General features: G+C 38.1%; 1 protein-coding gene and 1 long non-coding RNA gene across 2 annotated transcripts in view; one reads left to right on the forward strand and one right to left on the reverse strand.

The window, feature by feature from the left end:
- The window catches only part of LOC136845845 (uncharacterized), a 71,419-nt gene that overhangs the window by 15,663 nt on the left and 35,871 nt on the right, over window positions 1–19,885 (reverse strand). Inside the window, exon 2 of the long non-coding RNA XR_010855271.1 lies at window positions 8,883–9,181. This is a non-coding gene — a long non-coding RNA (uncharacterized lncRNA). The remainder of the gene's footprint in view (window positions 1–8,882; window positions 9,182–19,885) is intronic.
- The window catches only part of LOC136845843 (uncharacterized), a 50,907-nt gene continuing 42,319 nt past the window's right edge, over window positions 11,298–19,885 (forward strand). The window contains exon 1 of the mRNA XM_067116250.1: window positions 11,298–11,475. The gene's annotated coding sequence lies outside the window, so the exon portion shown is untranslated. The remainder of the gene's footprint in view (window positions 11,476–19,885) is intronic.

The raw sequence follows: 19,885 nt of genomic DNA on the forward strand, positions 1-19,885 counted from the left end.
AGTCGTAACTATTGATAAAATTTCCATTGTTACCATTAATATTTACAACCTCATTAATAACTAAGCCAACATTACACTTCTTGAAATATTCATCATAAAGAAAATCTGTAATACCAATTTTATTGCAAGTGACAGTGAAACTTGTGATTTGTATTTTTGTATTTTTCTGTGATAGCCATATTTTAGTTATTTTCTCTACCATCATAAAAAGCGCTTATACTACCAACTGAACCTTTATTTACGAAAAGGTAAACCTTAACAGAAAAAGACCATATGCAAAAATTTACCAAAACATTATTGTTCTCATCATCCCATCCTAGATACCATTTTACTTTCAAAAGTCCTTTCTTACAAGGGAAGCAATGCTTCAGGGAGGTAAGGTTACACTTGTCAGACACATAACTGTTGAAAATATGTTTTTTTTTTTACACTGAATCTTGGAGTAACAAGCTAAGATAATATTCTTCCATACCAGAGGTGGATGCTACTTGGTTAATTCATCAGCACACAGTCATTTGACTGGATACCTTTATTATAGGTAATCACAATGTTTACAATAAAGCACCTTTCTCATAGCATCGATAGCTAGGACTGTAATAAATGTCTCTGAAGAAGTTAATCCTTGATTCCTCACCCTCTTCCGTTTTCTATGGTCGAGAACCTAAACATGCATTATCCTCATCATGGATCAGTTAAGTAGAGGATACAATTTGTAATACCCCAGCTTTTACTTAGAATCCTTCAGGAATAAGCTCTTGAAGGTTGATATTGGCAGAGCCACTGACCATTTTCTTTTTTACCTCCTAATCTTCTTCATCAATGCATAACCAAACATTAGCAGTGGTTCTGAGGAAGAATCTCCACAACACAAACAACAAACTGAAGATGATACTGTACAGCTAGTTGAGACCCAAACAGTTTTCAAGAACCCAAAAAACTTGGGATGGTGTTCAACTCTGAAACACACCAAACCTTAACTATAATGTGCTCCAAGTCCACTTTGGTAATCAAAAATATATACAGTCATCCTTTAATTATCAGTTTCACCCCATATGAACTCAATGTTAAACAGTGTGTGTGCTGTAACACAATATATATATATATATATATATATATATATATATATATATATATATATATATATATATATATATATATATATATATATATATATATATATATATATATATATATATATATATATAATCCAAGCACAGTGCCTTATGAATTATATATAAACAAAAAAACTGTGCTTGGATGATTGGCAATGCGGCTTTGGGAGAGAGGCATCGACAACACTGCTTATACCGGGACTGTAGTTATAAACAAAGGTTAGGCTGGGGAGTGGGGTGGCTGGTTTGACTTCTTGAGCGCTTTCGTGACTGCTATTGGCTTCGAAGCACTAAATCACCAGACATTGTCACACGTCACTTTGTTTATCGCTTTCAACTGGCTGAGTCATATTACGTCATCATTACAACAGTGTATGGTACAAGGTGCTTGGGTGGGCAACCAGTTGTGCTGTAAGTAAACTTTTGCACTACTGGTAGAAATGCATGCATTATTTCACCTCACTATGTGTTTTTTTCTTTTGAATGCTGATCAAGATATATGTCATGATAACATAAAAAAATTTCCTTCTCTAATTGGCTACATTTGAAGAGTAACAATGGACTTTGTAGCAAAGTATGCTTCACTCCTTTGTCTAGTTGCACGTCAGTTCTCACTAAACATGTCAAGAATAGCTGCCGTGCTTTGTATGGCCCTATCCCCTCCTAAGAGGGCTAGGAAGGTGCAGACCCTTCAAAAAAAAAAAAGGTGAAAATCGTCAAGATTATCAATGGGACGTATCATGGATGAATATGGCATTGCGTGGTCTACCCTTGCAGGATTCTTAAGGCTGCTAAGGACAAGCTGAAGAAGTACGCAACAAAATTTGGGAAGAAAATATCCAGGAGTCAGGCCCTCAAAGGTGATGGCAAAACCCCGTCATAAGGAAGGTGAACAGTTGACATCATTCAGCCAACGTTTCGTTCACCTCCATGATCATTTCGAGTGGTTGCAAAACTTTTTGTAAGAGGTTGTTTGTCATCACACACAAAACCTTGCGATTGCTAGACATCAAGTGGAGGCTTTCCTTCTCAGTGACAAGGCACCTGTACATCCTACCACATCGCAGTTGGTTGGTGACAAAGGTCATATTAGGGTCATGTTTTTGCACTCATTCAACCAATGGGCAAGGGTTCTTTTTGTTGCAATGAAATGGCTATATGGGAGGAAGTGATGGTGGTGTCAATGACGAGCAAACAGACCAGGGCTTGGATGCATGGGAGAAATGACTCTGGAGAATCTGCAAAAGCATGAACTGTACTGTATTCGCTAAAATCTGCCATCTACAACTTTGCAGATGCTTGGAAGGACCTCACCCTTCAGACTGTGCAGCATGTTTGGAACTTTCACGCCCAACTCGCCAAAGGAGGCGACGATGTTCCCAAGGATGACGTACAGGAGTGGCTTGACGACGACAGTGGTAATCCTGGTTTCCAACTTTTGTCCAACAGTGAGATAGCTGCTAGTGAGATGGAGGAGGAAGACTCTGAGGATGACAACAACCGCGGTGAAGAAGACGAGCCTGTATCACAGCCAGCGCCTTTGTATCAACACATGAGAATAGTCTTCAATATATTTTGCAAAATTTTGGAGAGTCCCATAATCAACTGTAGCAGTTTCCCCAGGACCTTAGAGTTTACTGAAGGTGTTCAAAAAATGTGGTGGCCAGTGACGGTAGCAGAATTGTTGTTCTCATCGTTAGAGTGCCCTTGGCAGTTTCTTCAAACCCCAACCCCTGTGCACCCAAGGCCATCACCATCAACTTCTTTGGTAACTCTGTCATTCAACTTAGAAACTCAGGCAAGCCCTTCGGCAACCTTTCTTGATGTGAGAGATTCATTCAGCAGGAGTCTGATGTGTCTCTGCCACCTTTGATGACCAGGGCCCTCTAGGCACCTCAACAGTTAACACCTCCTCCAACCAGTTCACCACTTATGATCTCGAGGAGGTACAGAATCTCAATGATACAATGGTGTTGGAGGAAGAGGGGGAGGGGGAGGAGGAGGCCTTGTAAACCTCATTGCAAGTTTTAAAAGCCTAGCCATCATACACAGTTTTGGCAATGCACACAGGTGTGGGAGAAAAAGTTTGGTTTTTAATTTTAGGTGTATTTTTTATTTTGTTAATCAAAATGGGGGGAAAAGGTGTTACACAATATACCATAATGTGCTGTATGCACAGTATACCTACCATATTGTATATAAGGTAAGATATGGCAAGAGAAAGTGTTGCTTTTCTTTTAGCTTTTATTTTTTATTTTTCATTTTGTGTAGATTCTGTATTTCCAAGACACAAAATAGGAAAAAAAGTGCAAATCATCAACTGTATTGCAAAATTATTTTATCGTACTGTACTGTAGTACAGTACAGTATATTATAGGTAAGGTGCTTACCCTATATGCGTGTTGTGTCCAGGCACATAGTGTATACATACACTATCTTGTTACAGACATGCGAAAATAAGGTTGTTAACTTTGGTTTAGCATCCAGGTTTCATTTTAGAGTGTGTTGGTTGTTGTTTGTAACTATATTTAGCGTATACAGTTATTCGATAACGACAAGGTTGGGGTAAGGGTATGAAGATGACATTTTGCATTTTTCTTATCATATCCAGAAATTTCCATTATATGGCAGGGCCTTGGATTATTAATCCAGATATGGGAGAGATTACCGTACCCCATACTCTAATTGGCAGCTACCACTTCAGCGTAACCTACAGAATAACAAAGCTATTATTCCACTGTTTCTCTAGATGACTGTCAGATGACCAGGGCCATAACCATAGATTAGTGTTTGGCCATTCCGGGACAGAGTAGATAGGATGTTACTGGTCAGTTTGTAACATAATTCTTCAAGGTTCCAAGCTGTATCAGCATTATGCCTCACCTCCATTAACCATGGCAGGGCTCTACAGCTAACTCAGCAACTGCAAATTTCACACTGCTGTAAGTTACCTGTGGTTGCTTCACTTCATATAAGGTTGGTTTGCTGTGTAGCAGTGTGCTGTGCTGTACAAACTGTGATGCACATAACTCTGCACAGATTTCACAAAAACCCAGAGATGAAGGCAATGGGACCTTGAGTTAAGACATGAGAACTTTACAACTCATGATAATTCCAACATCATATGCTCAGTAAACTCAAGAATTTTCTCCTTTGCACTTATATTTTTTTTTCATTTTGGAGCTATTACTATCTTCACCCAGTACAGTCAATGTGAGAAGAATGATAATTTGTTGCTGTTCATCTTCAGTACCACTTTAATGAGGATCAGTATGAATCTGGGAGGGATTATGGCCTCAGGCAACTCAATTCAAATATTGTTCTGACAATGTTTTTTTTTTTACAAAATAAATCTTAAATCATGTAAACCTCCCCACAATAGAAATGTAACATGCACAGAGCTGATAAATAACCTTAAAAAATGTGCACATACTGCACACACTGTGGAATCTGTATCTATTGAAGAGGGTGGACAGGTTGCTGGAGGCTTCCAAGCTTGAAAAATTCTGCTCACACCATCTGCGAAACAAAAGCCAACCAGAATCAGGACCACGATGACATGACTCAAGCCAATGCCAAGCAGACATAGCTGTACTGTACAAGGAACAACAACAAGGGTGCCCCCACCTATCCATCATAAACTCAAGGAACTGCACAAGAAGATGCAACTGTAGAACAAACAAACAGCCTGGCCATCGAAGAAATTTACAGTGGCCACCACAACCATGACCAGGTTCTACATAAATGACCAAGCCTTCAGCAGCAACTTCCTAATAGACAAGGGTGCCTTCAAACCCACACTACCTGCATCAAAGGAGGACCACTGGACACTCACAACAGCAATCTACGTCTAGTGGGTGACAACAGCAGCCTCACTCCAACATGTGACCACCAGACCCTAACCCTTCATCTAACATAAAAAAAAATGCTGGTGGTGCTTCATTATCCCAACATTCTGGCTTGCTGGTGCACATCATCCACCTACACCTTCTAGACCTAGCCTCCTTCCAGATAACATCACTCACAACTGGACCAAAACCAATTACTCATCAATTCAATTATGCCCACAGATATACATGCCCTTCCACAGAAGTTCCCCAACATATTTAAGCTCAAGCTCATAAAAATGCCTGTGATACCAACACTGTACAGCATATATCACCATATGAAGACAACATGCATCACCAGCCTCACTCCAAATTCCACCACCTGCCCCCAGGGAAACTATGTAGCAAAGAAGGCCTGCAAGGAAATGGAATGGATGGGCATTTGCCAGAAGGCCTCCAGCCCCTAGGTCTCCCCATTCCCCACTGTGAAGACACCAGACGATCTTTGTGCACCTGTGGGGACTACTACAGGTGCCTAAACCTACAAACAAGGCCCAAACACTACACACTTCCTAACATGTTTGACATTGCCTCCATCCTCCATGGAGCAAGGATCTTCTCAAAGTTCAACCTCATGAAGAGGTACTTCCAGATTCTGGTCCACCACAAGGATGTCCCTAAGAGAGTGATCATCACACCTTTCGGGACATACATATTCAACTATTCTTTGTTACGCCCTTGGAACTCAGTGGACCCATTCCTGAGACTGATGGACAACAATCTTGATGACCACCCGTCTGCATCTGCTATACTGATGACATCCTCATTCTTTCTATGAATGGGGAAGACCACCAAATGCACATCAGAGCCATACTGTCCCTACTTCAACATGATGACTTTGTGATATGTCTTGACAAATGCATCATCACAGCATCCTACAGTGAATTCCTGGGTCAACAAGTCTTGACAGGCGGCGAATGCCCCCAACCTCCACAGTGTGAGCCATCAAGAAACTCAACTCCAGCCACCTTTAACACTGGCTATGATTACAGATAATGATCTATTTACATGAATTCCTTACATACCTTACATAAACACAGATAAGAAGAGGCAGCACAAGCAAAATTTCCCATTAAAAAGTACAAATTCCAATGACCCTGAACTTAACCCCTCTATTATACGTATCACTGTTTTGTACACATGGGAAAACATGGAGTCATCGTCTAAGTCAATAGCACAAACTGTTAGGAGAGCAAAAGGGAATGGGGTAAGGAATGGACAGTGAAAAATTGTGTTTTAAATGTTGTGTGTTACTCAAGATGTTCACACAATATTTCTTATCACACCCCAATTAAAAGGGTAAACGTTCCCACTGTCTTGGAACTTAATCCCTTACTACTATTGATTCCTACAGGGAAATTACGATCTATTACATGATTTCCATTTACACGTCTTTATAATATACTCGCCTTGTAAATGAAGTTATCTGTACACATAATCCAGTATCAGCAGTGCCCCTAAACCTAAACAACACTTTGGTCACTTGCATGTCAACATCATGGGACTCCTACCCCTACCCCCCTCCAATAGATGCAGGTACACCTTAGAGCATGGAGTGACCTACACAATGGCCAGAAGCAATACGTATGTCAGAAACAATGGCGTTAGCCTGTGGCAAGGCACTCCTAGACAGTTGGGTAAGTTATTTCAGCATTCCCAACAATGTACAGTAACATCTAACATGGGAACAACATTCATCTTCGAGGTATGACCCTCCCTAACCAAATCCATGGTGTAAAAAATTAACCACACCATTACCTACAAACCAGCTTCCAACAACATGGCATAAACAACCCACCAATTCCTCTTGGGTGCCCTTGTCACTAAATGCAACAGACATTACTGGAAATCCCTGTTTCCCTAGATCCTTCTCGGATTACATACGGAAACCAAAGAAGGGTTCAATGCCTCTCACATGGAATTAGTATTCAACAAAACCATCTGTGTTCCTGAACAACAACGGCCAACATGAAGAAGACCTATCAAGACTTTGCAGAATTTTCTGAAAACGCTGCTCGTGCACACAAACATGCAAGGATACAAAAACAGTACCTCCCAAACCATCTACAAGTAAATACCTGCAAATTGGCATACTGTACTTATAGAAAGGTGCCCACAAACACTCTCTGACAGGGGCCTCTACCCAGTTCTGGAACATATTAATAAAATATTCAAAATACAGCTAATGGGCACAAGGACTGTCTCCATCAACAAGCTAAAACCTGCATACCTTGAAGATGAGATGACAAGAGGTGCCCCACCCCCTGAAACTTATCCAAGTCCGGCCATCAAATTCGACCACCAAGAAAACTCACTCTGTGACAGAACTAAATGTACTCATATAAAAACAACCCAATAATGCATCAGAATCCTGAAAAGCCAACTGCAGAGTAAAATATGGAGCAGCTCTCTGCATATCATACCCAATGTTTGTACTGAACAGTATTTCAATCAACTGCAACCTTATCAGCATTCTAAAAGGTATATATGTACTTAGTACAGGTGTGAAAGTTGCATTACTCGTATCTTGCACCTATACATATCTGTTTATCAAATATGCAGCTACAAATATTTCACTTGAGGGAGGAACCCTTGAAGTTTCGAGGGGGGGAACCCTGTAAGTTTCTACTAAGCTTCCACTCTTTGCCGGTTGAGCAGCCTCTCACAAAACTCCCATGTGCATCGCCCACCACACAGTCTCAACCACCTATCATCCGTAACTACTGTGAAGCTTGCATTTCATGTTAAAACAGATCATAGGATGCTAATACAGTAACTTGTTTCCTAGACTACTGAGTGTGAATTTACTTACAATATGAGGGGATAGCAAAAAGGAAACTCAGTGAAAATGGGTTAAATTATGGAAGTCACCACATCTCACCAAAGGGAAATACACAGAGCTTGAACTGATACTTACCAATATATAACACTAAAAGTGGTGTTTTATGGCAGATACAAAACCTAGGTTTCACATGGGAGAACTCACACAACACTGGGAACCAGTCACCCTAGTACTACTGTACTATTAATTTTCTTTGTATTCAAACTAAATTCATTCTAGGTATGCCCTATGGTAACTGCTTGATTAAGAGAAATGCTTAAAAATCTTGAGATTTAAGTGCTCAAGGTAAAACAATATTGATGTCAACCCAGGGAGTAGTGCTGAGTTGCAACATACCAGGCAAAAGACAAACATCTGGCCTATATACAAAACAAAGCGTGAAATAAAAAAATTTTCAACAAACATGGGCAAGGACCTTCAGAAACCAAGGAACCAACGAGGACAATCCAACTTGACTAAAAAGATGCTATTCATACGTCAAATACTGTATATGGGAAACCAAAAGGAAGTGGATAGGGTCCAGGAACTGACTTATGCATGAGTTCCTGTACAAAGCGGCTTAAGAGCCCTTAGTGTCAAATGTGCACCCCATAGTTCTTGACTGATTTACTAATTCAGGCATTTAAAAATACTGAATTCTATAATAAAAACCATCTGTGAGGTCAAATTTTTCTATATGTTAACAGATTACAAAATTACGTTTAATAACCAGGTAAAAAAAACTGGTAAATTTAGACATCTACTCTGCTAATCCAACACAATTTTGGTTCCAACAAACAAGGGATACCCCTAGTTCTCCAAATTTCTCTCCATGAAATTACGATCAAAATGAAAATACATAATAAAACTTCAACCAGGGAATAGTTAACTGCACTATAATGAGAATATTATATAATGGTTCCTTGGGTAAATTTGATTAAATCTAAATTTATAACTTTATCTCTAAAGGTGAAAAATTAATTCTAAAGAAAATTTAATGGAGTTTTCTGCTCAAAGGGAGGAAACTCATATTTTATATTCTAAGTGGTACCTCCTACATACCTGGTGGCGACTCCAGCTGGACGATTGCACTGGGGCAGCCATTTGTACTTAGCTTCTCCTTTTATTCGACGACCTTGTAAAGATTTCTCTTGCAATGCCCATGTCCAATGCAGCGTATAGAGCGTATAACGTTATCAGGCATTTGTACAGAGATTCTACCGTACTCAAAGGATGCTGAAACCTCTTTCAGTAGTTGCCCTCTAAATGGACAAGTCTGATCCCGTGAGCATCTCCATAAGGGTTCCAATGCTGTTTCAGGGAAGTGCAGTTGCCACCACTATGTGAACTTGGCCTCTGTTCTGAAAAAGAGAGAGAAAAATACATAGATATATGTAAAACCTCTAAGATAACTTATTTTATGTCCCCAGTACGGTGTCCATCCTGAATTGTGTATACTCTGCTTTATGCACTTTAGATAGGCTAATCTTTACACGTTCAAAGATCAACAATACCGTTTTATAGTAAGAAATGATACGGCACAAATAACTGAAAACTCACTAAACATGGAACCATCTTCCATATATGTATTTGTTTAATATAATGAAAAACACAAATTAAATACAGACAATAATTACAATAACACATTTCAGGGAAGAGATTTTCAAGTAGCTTACGAGAGAGAGAGAGAGAGAGGGAGAGCCTGCTTAAGTGAGGATTCAAAAGCTTACTGCCGCGAATCCCCAGGTAAAAAGGAAGCTTTGGGAAAATCCCCTAAATGTCGCCCTTACGGAGCAAGAACATTATGTTGATTAAGTGTGCTCTCTATTTTGCCCCAAACCATATCCACTAAAGCAGTTATATATCTTAATTTCGTTTATCTTTAAATGTTATCGGACAAACAAAAAACATCGAACATTACTGCTAATTCAATACATGTCCCCCTTCGACCGTGTAGCTGTTATGACAAAATAAACCTGACGGACAGATGACGGACAGATGGACAAAGGAGGGGAAAACAATAGTTCCAGCTCCTGTCTTCGAAGGTAAAGGGCTGATAAACAGAGAAATATCATCATCATCTTCGTCATCCCTTTCCTTTTGACATTATTTTCTACTTGCATTACTGTTTTATCTTTGGCGCCTTTATAAACAAAACACGAGATCCTGCTTAAAGAAGCAAAATGCAGTAGATACAACTCTGAATGGCATAAACTTTACGTGAATTACGACCAAAACCCGAAATCGGCTCAAGTGGGAAGTGACCGAGGTGGTGTGGCCAAGGTCCGATTACTTCAAATTAACAGTGCATATGAGTACATATATATATATATATATATATATATATATATATATATATATATATATATATATATATATATATATATATATATATATATATATATATATATGTTACAGTAAGACTGTGAAACCAAGGATTTTGTGAAATCCCTGAAAATTTCAGGGAATTCTTAAAATCACCAATTCACTTAGGGACATTTGATCGCTGAGGGGCTAATACTAAATATGGTGAAACAGTGATTCGTCTGCACTGTTTCTCCGTGTATAGTACTAGCCCCTCGGGGATCAAATGTTTCCCCGTGTTTAGTACTAGCCCCTCAGGGATCAAATGTGTTTCACCGTGTTTAGTACTTGCCCCTCGGGGAGCAAATACACTTAAGGACATTTAATCCCTGAGGGGCTAGTACTAAACATGGCAAAACACAATATACACTGTTAATTTCAAGTAATCGGACCTTGGCCACACCACCTCGGCCATTTCCACTTTGGCTGATTTGGTCTTGGCCGATTTCAATCGGATATATATATATATATATCACACCACAGGGTGTAGGTCTGACCGGTTTTCGACTTTATTTCCAAGCCATTGAAGAAGGACTTCGTCAATGGCTTGGATTTAAAGTCGAAAACCGGTCAGACCACTTTGGCTTATTTTTCACCTGTGGTAATGTGTGATAAATGAATCACGTACAAAAGTGATAATAATCATATATATATATATATATATATATATATATATATATATATATATATATATATATATATATATATATATATATATATATATATATATATAGTCATGCATTTATTCATTGCAAATGCACGGCAGGCTCCTTGATCTACATACTGAAAGAATAAGTAAAGTAAATATGTGTCAGTCACTAGGACCACCCAAGCAGCACCATAAATGATGTTCCCTGCCAATTAGCGATTTGCTACGGAGGGCACCCTCTTGAGGAAAACTCCACCCTCTCAGCCTTAATGTCCTGCCATTGTATTTCTATTGTCCTCTCCTTTGTGTGTGCGTCGCTGATTCCCTTTCCAGTAACCCTGCTTCCTGAGCTGTCAACAAGACACTAACTGGGAGCCGGAAAGTTTAACGGTCATCGCCCGCCCTGGACAGAGGTAGAGAAGCGGGAAAAGCCAGCATATAAGGAAAGGTCACAGGTCGCTCAAGAGAGATCGCAACTCATAGCCAGAGCGGACAGATCCTTGTCGGTCGGTCTTCCAACCTCCCTCCCTCTTCCCACAAAGTGATCTTTTGATGTGTTATTCGGATCCGATAAAACCACTGACCCCTTGTATTACGTTCAGAGTCTGGCTCAACATCAAGACGTTTATCTCCAGGATAAAGGTACAGTAAGAATTGGAACTGTTCGACACACATTATCTTTTACTTTATTTCTTATTTTGCTCTCATATTCACTCCCTTGCAATCTCCTACGTGAAGCGGTGTAATTTCACCTGGGTAAAGTAACTCAGAAGTGTTAACCAGTTTGCATTTTATTTGTTTTTTGAGTGATTTCCCTCTCAGCCTTCAGCATTCCCATTGTGATTCACTGTATTATAACGTTCTGTTAACCTGCATCTAAATTTAGAGGTTCCTAAGCCCATTGTAGTTATCCTCCCTGAAGGATCCTGTTAATCTTAAGTTATTCCAGGGAAGCTTATCTCATATTGATTTGCTAGTGGCACTATTTGCTTTGTGAATTAACGTAATTACAGTGCCACGGAGCTAGTGATTAAGCTCCTGTGTAATTTTCTTCTGATTTGCATAATTACATCCTATCAAGTCAATCCTTGATTTCCCTTAATCTCCATTGAAATTATCTTTTACAGTAACTTTTAACTTTTTCTTTATAAGTGTGACCCTAGTCAGATGCTGTTAGAACTTTAGTAAAATTTAGAAGTCACGTTGCAGTTACATTGCAGGCCACACGTAATATATATATATATATATATATATATATATATATATATATATATATATATATATATATATATATATATATATATATATATACATGTGTATGAGAAAATAAATACCTATGGCCTCAACACATTAAAAAAAGAAAAAAAAAAAGAAAAATGGACCATACATCATCTTAGCGTAATATGGATGGCGATTATTTATGATACAACGAAGTAATAAACAGGCTTTAATATTTTCTTGTCAGGAACGACGTATTCCGTCATTATTTATGATCATAAAAGTTCGCAAGATTTTAAAACGCTGCAATTTAATACGGCGATGTTAACATATTGCTGCGCTCTGACACAATTTTGTGTCTTCAAAAATTTGATCTTAATAATGAAGTGCATTAACGTTTTTCATAACATGACAGGCTATCCATTTTGGCCTTGGGGACTGATTTAATCATATCTTGCACTAAGTTTATAGCTTATTGCAAGAGAGAGAGGAGGATTCTTTTTTTACTAACATTTTCCATACATTAATTTATTATTACTATTAGTTCAAATAAAGTCGTTGCCAAAACGAAGCCGGCTACATGTAAAACCATGGCAAACAATTATTTAATTATTCATTCTTCAATAAAGGAACATAATTAACTTCGCAGAGAGATCCTTGTTCCATTATTGTTATTTTTATATTATCAGAAAGATTTATTGCTATTTGGTGTTACAGCTGTTCTTGTTTTAACAAGATATGTTTTGTTGATCACTTTCATTACAGAGGTTCCTGGTACTTGAAGAAAAGTTATCAAAGATGTTAGGATAATTACCGTTTTGGGAGAGAAATGTACTAATATCGAAAGTTTCGGTTTTTAAGTAATTTGTTGTTAAACTGCACTTAGAACATCCTTACTCTCGTTCGAATGTGTCTATTACAAAGTCAAAGCTATAACCAGTGGCTTGCTAATAAGAGGAGCAATAAAATAAAAGAGAGAGAGAGAGAGAGAGAGAGAGAGAGAGAGAGAGAGAGAGATGAACGTGGACCCAAGGAAGACAACATAATTCAAAGCACCAGACTCGAGATTATAGTGTGCAAACAGCTCCCCTCTTCCAACCCTCACCTTCCAATTATTAGTGGTGCTCATTTTGAAATAAACCCCAGCAGTGAAACAGAGCTGAACGACACTTATCCGCCAACAGGCTGCTATGTAAATAAATCGAGATCATCTTTTAACATAAGAAATATACTTGTTATTACGATCAGTAAGTCGTCCACAATCAAAAGCAAACGGTGATAGATCAGAACTACCAAGTTTAGAACGAAGAAACACATCGCTTACTTTCTGTTGAATCTATTAATTCCGAAATCTGGAATAGCGACCTAGGCAGCTCTTGCAAAATGGTCCAAATAAACGTTCACATAGTTATAAGCCTTACTCCATCTGAGCTCAAATGTGGGAAGTTGCTGCGTCAACCGTGGAAGAAGCACATCCAAAGACTTTTGGTTTGATCTTGTCCGTTTATTTTAGGCCGTAAATATTTAGCACAAGTATTATTCAAAGACCTTACTTAAACGTCTTCATTCAGTCACCTAGAAACAAACTTTCACAAAAAATTTTCCTCTAAAATACGTGGCTGAAAATTCAAGGACGTTTTCAAGGCTTCAATATGTCCTTTTCTTGTAGATATGTTTCTAGTTTTAGAATTTAAAGACGCCAGAGGTTAGCTAAGCCATTAAACTTCAGTTTGTAAGAGGATACATCCACATACACAAACATAAGAAACACAAGTCTGGGAAACATAAGAGTAAGGAAGACTGACTAAACTGTTTCACTAAAAAACCCAAATCTAAGTTTGACCTCTAAATTATATAACTTAGATGCACTTAATGCTAGCGTTACATCATATGATGAGCTGAAAACCTTTCGAAGTCATGGATTATACTGATACTTTTAATTTAGTATAACATTCTAACAATAAAGTGCGATAAATTAACTGTAAGAATGACAGGTTTTAGGAGGAGTTAACGAGCACATGATTTCCTGAATGCTAAAATTTTAGCCTTCAAATAGACCTGTGACCTTGTCAAAAGGTTACAGTAAAACATATCTAAGAAAACTCATCAACAACCTTCAAGATATCTACCAAGTAAGTTTCGTCAAAAAAAAAAAGAAAGGAAAGAGGCGGGTACTGATAATAATGAAGTTGATAGCAGTAGGCTAATACCTAGAACAATACCTGTTACATAATTGTCGAATGGTAAAAATATCAATGATAATGATGTCCTGCCAAATATTCTGAAGAACAGATATCTCTTACTGTCATAGTTTTTGAAATGCAGAGGAGAAAATGCAAAATTTTTGGCCTTTACCTTTAACTGTAACCTAAGAAAAAGTAAAAATAAAGTGTAAAAATAATTACTGAATTACAGTTAAAAGCAAACCTTTCACCATTATACAGGCAAGTGAATGACCTCTATCGTTATGGAGTGAATGCAGGAGTAATGGGCATATAATTTTTTTTTTTTTTTACCAAGCATGAAAAATAGCCGTCTGGTTCTGATAATTTATTAGATTATACGATATCTACTTATGGGCGGAGTAAGTTCTGAGGGGGATATATATATATAGGCTATATATATATATATATATATATATATATATATATATATATATATATATATATATATATATATATATGAGTGCAAATATTTAAGAAATATACATGCATATATTCATCCCAAAATAAATTGCTTTAATGTTTTTCTTCACTGAATGATCAACTAATATAAAATAAAAAGATTTAATTACAATACGTGAAAAAAAATATTCTCAAAATATGAACTGCATGTACAATTCGTTCTTTTTCTCTGCATATTTTCCCACTTCTGTGTGGGGTCAATGTTTCTATTCGTAACGATTTAAAAATCCCCAAAAAAAAAAAAATTGAAGCTACATGGGAATTATTCGAAAAATACCCTTTAGCCTTTTAAGAATTTTATAACAACTACGATGAAAAATAGAATCTAGTTAACAGCTAAAAAAAAAAAAAAAAAAAACTGGCAGAAAATAGAAACAGGGGCGCAAAACTTACAATTGTAGAAATGGGATTTTAAAACTGGCGGGTAGGCCGAGTTCTTCCGAGGGTTAAGACGCATATTCCTCCTCTTGCTTTCGATTTGATTTTCAATTTTCTTACTGTGGAATGTCTGGCGCCAGCCCTAGGAGAGCTGTTAATCAGCTCAGTGGTCTGGTAAAACTAAGGTATACTTACTTTTGACTGGCTGCTGTTTGAATTTCACGCCTGGACAACAAAGAGCTGCTGCGATGTCAAGTATTCGGTTGCTGTTAACCGTCTGCTTTCGGCAAATGTTCCATATTCAGTGATGTAAGGACTCGGTTGTTAAGCGTAAGGACTTTCAATGACTTCCAAATAATGTCACCAATCACTCCCACATCATGCCATTTGCTGATTGTTTCTCATATACAGTACTCTCTTCACATCCTCCAGCGGCAGATACAAAGATAATACACTGATATTTAAGTCCGGTACAACTACAAACGCACTATACTTCCTTGGTTTTTTGTGTATGAATGTGATTTATATATTGGCATAGCTCGTATTGTACATGATGTCAAAGCCCAATACTGATGACAGGGGGTTTTCCTCTGTGTGACTCAATCCTTCTGGGAGAGTTCTGCCTATTCTTTGTTTACTGATGCACCTCTCATAGACCTCTCTCGAGGAACAATTCAATTCCATGGCAAATGTCTCGTATAGTTTAGTGGTCGTCTGCATTGTTGCTGCAGTCACAGGTTCCAAGTCCCCTGAAGAGCCTTCATGACTTTTAATCACAAAAGTGAAAGTTTTCTTAATACTGTTTTCCCGTCATTTACTTTTCATCGTCGTTTGTCGGTGTTGGGAGGCAGAGTTAGCCGGTGTTCTGGTCACCTCATCCCAACACGTGCTGCTACAAATTACCACCTGCCATCTTCCTCTTTGGATCCGCAAGTCTGCAGAAATATACCATAAATAATCACAGTATAAGAACAAATCCCATATATATACTGTATGTGTGTGTGTATGTATGGAACGATTTCAATCACGAAAAAACCAGCAACACTTTACGTCCTACCGCTCCTGAAACAACTGAACAAAGTGACTTGTAACTGTTGTACCGTTATTTTATATACTTGCGGTAAATTAGAGCGCACGTGGCTGTTTAGGTTGCCATATGGCATTTTTATAGGTTAAAAGTATCTGCAACACACCACATCTGAAAGGCTGTATCAACAAACCCACGTGTGAATCTTTAAATCATTGCTTATGATGCTTGGAAACATCGTATCGGCGTAAGTTTTTATTTGCAAGCGGCGGCTCCGCGACGGCTTTCATGAAATCATCGTCCGCCTCGGCGACTGGCCTGTGGCCACTGCCAGTAACCAGTTGCTCGTTATTATCATGTTTTCCCCTTTGCTGGTTATGAAACCTACAGTCTGTGAAACTTTTCGTGGGTCTGAGAATCCATCCGGGCGGTGTTCTGAAGGAAGTGATCTGGGAGGCTTTGGTCCTGATGATCCGATAAAATTTGGTACTTGCTGAGAGAAGGTAAGTTAATTAAGGTTTTATTCTTTAATATACGCAGCGCCTTTCAGATTTGGAATCAGCGGCTGACCTGGGCAGTTTCCCGATGTTGATTGCTACAAAGTGTATTACTGTGTAGGGTACCTGCCTTGGTTTGGTATGAAAAGCTTCTTGGTGGCACTCTCTTGAACAGTGGCAGGGTATTTTCGGGGAAGACGCATCGTATTCATTGCTACGTAGGACTAGGCAAGTGAACTTTAGGGTAGCAATTGATTTCTTTCAATGTCGCAATTTGGAGGAGCCATGCTGTTCCTTGCCAGAAGTCTCGCTGTTTTATTTATTTATTTATTTATTTATTTATTTATTTATTTATTTATTTATTTGTGTAGCTCCATATTACTGTCCAAGTATTTTTTCTGTTCTTATGGGTAATATGGTAGGCTAAATGAAATTCTTTTAAAGATTCATTATTCATCCTGGTAATTTGTTTTCGCGTTGTCTTGATGATAAATTTGACTTACGTTGCGACGATGTCAGTGAAAGCTGTGTGGGTGACTGTGAAGTGGTTCTTCGAAGGTTATCGCTGATTGCTCATCGTTTGCACTAATTGATGTGCATTCACTGATATCATTCAGAGTTCAAGGCTGGTCTTTCGGATCTATGCATCTGTGTACGTGCTAGTTTCTGTCTGCTTAAGTAGTGTGTCAAGAGATTGCAGTCAGTTTCGAGTATATCTGAGGACACTGATTGCTTTGCTTTGAATGTTGTCATAATCTCTTCCATGTTGTCGTCGCTTTTAGCTTTTACAAATATGCCGTCGATGTATCGTGTATACTCAATGGGCATTAGCTATCACTAAAGAGATTTAACCTAGAATGGCCGCGAATAAAGCTAAATACCCGAGTAATCTCCAATTAGGTTAAATTTACCTCCTTGGTAATCTCCCACCCCACCCTCCAATTATATTAAACCCTTCATAGAAAACGGTTTCACCGTCAAATTTGTTGCAATGTGTTGTGAGTGCCATTTTAATATTTTACCATGCTGTTTCGAGTGCTGTTACTGTGAACGCAGTAACAAACGATTTTATGATTTTGGTTTATCACTTTTATTTGTGCTTTTGTGCAGTTGTTTTCATTGCCGTGTCATCTCAAACTACATACACTGATTTCATCATATTCGTTATGGCATCAGTTCCTCATATATAACATCATAGCCTCAAACACCTGTGATGCAAATGGTTATATATACAGCATATATATATATATATATATATATATATATATATATATATAATATGTATATATTATATATCACAGGTATTAAATCCAAAATTTTGTTAAACATCCAATTCACTATGCCAAGAAAATAACTTATACCCAAAGGGAATTATAAGTGATAAGTTGCTTCGTCACCAGTGGGATACGAACTGCCGCCGCCTGGTTGGTTAACAATGAAAGTACAGTGAATGTGATCATTCACCGTACTTTGACTGATAGCTCCGTAGGGGGATAGTGCCGTCAGTGCACCTCACGCGGTGCACTGAAGGCATTACTTAAGGTTCTTTGTAGCATCCCTTCGGCCCGTTTCATTCCTTTTACTGTACCTCCGTTCATATTCTTTTTCTTCCTTCTTGTTATCCACCCTCTCCTACCAATTGTTTCATAGTGCAACTGCGAGGTTTTCCTCCTGTTACATCTTTCAAACCTACCTTTCTCTCTGTTTCCCTTTCAGCGTTGAATGACCACATAGGTCCCAGTGCTTGGCCTTTGGCCTAAATTCTATGTTCCACTCCATTTTGACTGATACGGTGACTGATCAGACATAGTACAACCAGACGGCAATTTGAATCCCCCTGGTGGAGATGCACTTATCATTCATAATTCCCCTTGGGAGTCAGTTATTCCCCAACTATAGTGAATTGGATATTAAACGAAATTTGTGATTTAATATTTATGATTTTATATATATATATATATATATATATATATATATATATATATATATATATATATGTGTGTGTGTGTGTGTGTGTGTGTGTGTGTGTGTGTGTGTGTGTGTGTGTTAAATGGCCCTATTCCCAGGTCAAATACAGCCACCTTTTATTGCTGCATCTGTTTTAAGAACAGAATCAATCATCTTACTTTTCCTAAGACGTCTCTGGAAGCAGTGGCTCAACCTGGGTCAGCAGATTCCTTCCCCCTCGTCGACTCCTCTCACTGAATCTATTCTTAAACAAAGGCCTGCTGGAATTAAACACTGAAGTACAAAACTAAACTTTATTTGCTAATTTAACGAAAATGATTCAGCAAAAGCTACGATCATGAAATGGAGGTTATTCCGCCCCCAATAAATGGAAATCATCACTAGAGGAAATTCTGATTCACAAATATTCAGGTTACTAATTCTAAACCAGCTAATATTAGTGACTAACGCCCTGGTCACCAAATAAAGTAATAAGGTCATAATTATTCTAGACCACAATAAATGCCATATAGTATGTAAAGAATAAACGCCACTTCCAAAGTTTTCGTCCTCACACGACGAACCCAGAATTCCTCTTGAAAGAAACATATCATATATTAAAACCTGAAATGGTGTTAAATGTCATTCCTATTCAAAATAGAAAAATGCACACTGGAGACAGAACAGGAAAATGCATAAAGAAGACAACGGGATTTCACTGCAGCACTATTAGGTCTTTCCACAAAAATGTCTGGGAAAGATATGTGTTCATGAATCATAGTACTCACTTTCTGTGGCGACAAATAACAGATTTTCCAGTGGCGATCTTCCGACACTTCACCACTAACCAAAACAGACCCAGTCTCAAAATACAATGCCCCCTGCAAGAGTCTGCCCCCCTGTTAATATACCATTCGCGAGTGCGACGCACATACGCACTCACACAATCATTTCTTCCGGAAATGTGACGACCTTGGGTCAATGTTCGATCACGCTGTCTCCGTGGACTTAAATCATGATCAAAATGCTCTCTGTATCCAACTGTACAAACCTGCAGCGTCGACACAAATGCACCTGCAGCGGAAGCGCCACTGACAAGTCAGCACATAGTTCGTCCAAAGTCACCCCAGACTTAATATATACAATATATATATGTATAAACACATATGTTTTTTATTTATAATTAATATATATATATTATGTACTTTTTATATATTTGTTTGTACATATAAATAGCATATATGTGTATATTATGTTTTTATATATATATATATATATATATATATATATATATATATATA

This window comes from Macrobrachium rosenbergii, chromosome 14 (assembly GCF_040412425.1).
Source record: "Macrobrachium rosenbergii isolate ZJJX-2024 chromosome 14, ASM4041242v1, whole genome shotgun sequence".
Taxonomy (NCBI): domain Eukaryota; kingdom Metazoa; phylum Arthropoda; class Malacostraca; order Decapoda; family Palaemonidae; genus Macrobrachium; species Macrobrachium rosenbergii.